The following is a 3,005-nucleotide window of genomic DNA, read 5'->3' on the forward strand; positions in this document are numbered from 1 at the left end:
ATTAGAGTATTTTTAGCACATTGAATATTTTCTAGATTTTGGTAACCCACAGTGTTTTCAATGTGGGCTTTTATCGTTAATGGTTTTGGGTCTCCAAGTTTCCATGATTTTTTCCATGGTTTTATTTTTAATTTAGCCTTTTACCATTGGTAATTTTTAGCTGTATGACTTTGACAACCACTAGTTTTTGCCATAATATGATGTTTAAAATTAAATAAAAACATTAATATAATGTAAACATTTTAACTAGGCCAAATAAAATGAAATAATAAATAACTAAATAAATAAAAAATAAAAACAACCGTATAAAAATAGAATAATAATAAAAATAAAAATGACCACTAGTATTGGTCCATGGTACTAGGAACCCATGATATTGACCTATAGTATTTATGTGGAGTATACGTTATTTAAAGGGGGAAATTAGACCATCCGAGCACCGAGAGGGATCAAATCTCTTTTAAGACAATTGATATCTTTGGTGGCAGAGCAGATCCAAAATTCAAATAGATATAGACTGGTCTATTTAAAATTATATATGTTCCATTGTAAATTTTTCTTTGGACACAAAAATAGATGGATCATCTAGATCTAATTTTCCGTGGACAATTTTTTCAGGGTAAAATTATGGCATGCCTTTGATGTTGGTCTATTATTATTTTTTTTAAATAATTTTTTGGAAGTAGGTTTTTGTGTGTGGGTGTATTGTATTGATTACTGATGAGAACTTAGAAGGCGGACAAAGGAAGTAATTTAGGTAGGATGAAAATGAGTAGAAGTCTATAATTCCAACGATCTCCATCAACTATTTAATAGGTGACTTTGAGGTGTTAAGTTTCTTTATTTTTATGTTTAGAATTTTTCACAACAATAAATATCTAATTTTGGTAGATCTCCATAAGAAAGTAGTTAGCCATATAAATACTTCCATTTTCATATATTTTTTTAATATTTAAGTTTATTTGAAATTGATTTTAATAGTTATTGGATATTACTCTTTAAAAAGAAGTTAAAATTATTGAATTTTTTCATTATGTTTGTATTTTCATTATACCTATAATGAATTTACATTTTCATTAATATATCACATTTTCATTATCAATATTTTAGTTCTCTTTTTCTATTTTCTTTTATGTATAGTATTATCCTATAACATAAATTGTATCTTTGTTCTATACTGATTTTGAGAAGAAAAAAATTGTTAGAAAAAAAAAAACAAAAGTTCTAGTTTATTTTAAAAGAATATAAAATTTGGAATATCTTTATGTAAATTTATTTTCATCTATGATATAGTGTGTTGTTATTTTGTAACAAAAATTGATTTTTTTTTTTTAATTCTTCAAATTACATGTGAATTTATCATTATTTTTTGTTGTAAGTTCTGTTAAATAATCGTTTGGTTGCACTTTTTCTTTTTTAACTCCTTTTCTTATAATACACCCACCATTTTATTCTTTTTCTAATTGTGTTTTAGTTTCGAACAAAGATTGTTCCAAGTTGGCTGAGTGGTAAGCTTGGATCTGCAAACTCAAAGTAGAGCCGCATAAGTAGATTGCAGATTCCCTTAATATTTGGGAATAAGACGGACAGCGGACCACCGATTCCGATTCCCAAATATTAAGAGAATCTGCAATCAACTTAAACTCAAGGGAGTAAAACTAGTGAGTATCTATAAACTATTAACCTATCTTCGAAACTAAAATTTATTATGGGCAGAGCCCTCATGGACAACCACGAGGCCATATGATAGATGCAACAGACCCTAGAACATATTCATGGCCATTATAGATATTATGATCGTCGCCGTGACATGACATTTTGGACTATCTCCTAACTAGAATCGAAGAAGGATTTGGTATACCTCCGGACACCACGAACCCTAATGGACTAGGCGAGCCCAATTCCTGTAGTGACTTATGATTATGATCGCTATTTTTTTTTTATCAAAAGTAGACATACATAAGTAACGTACAAAACCTGTCATGATGAGACTGTAGAGAGAGATAAAAGCCATGTGTCTACGTCCCTTTAATTAAGGGTTTCAGACTCAGAAGTCACTACAAGAATTGGTCTTTTAGTATCTGATACAGTGGGGGTCACGGTGTCATTAGAGGTATACTAATCCTCTCTTCGATTTTTCTTAGGTGACAGTCCAACATGTCAAGTTGATGATTGCAATACCTAAGATGGTCCGTTGCATTTGTCATCTGGCCTCATCCATGAGTGCTCTCCACAATGAATTCTAGTTTAGTTGTAGATAGAGATTACTAGTCTCCAAATACTAGCTTGCTCTACTCTTAAGTTTTCCTCGTATTAGGGATCCCAGCTTCCCAATAGTCATGTGACCTCATCCGTGAGTGCTTTCCACATAATAAATTTTAGTTTTAGTTTTTAGTTGTAGATAGAGATTGATAGTCTTCAAATACTAGCTCGCTCTACTCTAAGTATTCTTCGTATTAGGGATCCCATCTTCTCACTTAGCCTAACAAATACATGAGAGAGGGTAGCTCGTAGGCATTCATTTATGGTATCTAGCTGCAGATTTTAATGCTTGGTCTTAAATGTGAGAGTTTCCTTTGTCATCTCAAGCTCCATAGTATGCAGTGCCTCAGCTTGGTCTACGTCACTCCCATGGCATAATGGGAATCCAGTCCATGTCCCTATCATGTTATTATAAAGCCTTCTGGAAATATTGAGTGCTATTGACTATTTTAACATTTTGGATTGCGTATCCATCGAACAGATAGTTCCCTATCCCCACCTAGTCGTATAGCCTTATTCTTTAGTACGGGTAGTTCACCCTTCACATGGCCTATCCCACACGCCACTAAAGAGATAGCTCACCGCCCCTTGTTCTTCCATGATCGTTTATACCAAACTGGGCTTGATCAAATCAGACTTGGAGGTCGCGTGTAATAATCATGATACTTGGTTTTTGAACGGCGGGACATCTGTTGCTGTCAAAAGGAATAACAGCAAAACCATTTTTGATGATCAAAAAATAA

This window comes from Pinus tabuliformis, chromosome 1_1 (assembly GCF_031772625.1).
Source record: "Pinus tabuliformis cultivar Carrire ecotype Pingquan chromosome 1_1, CPIR1, whole genome shotgun sequence".
NCBI lineage: Eukaryota > Viridiplantae > Streptophyta > Pinopsida > Pinales > Pinaceae > Pinus > Pinus tabuliformis.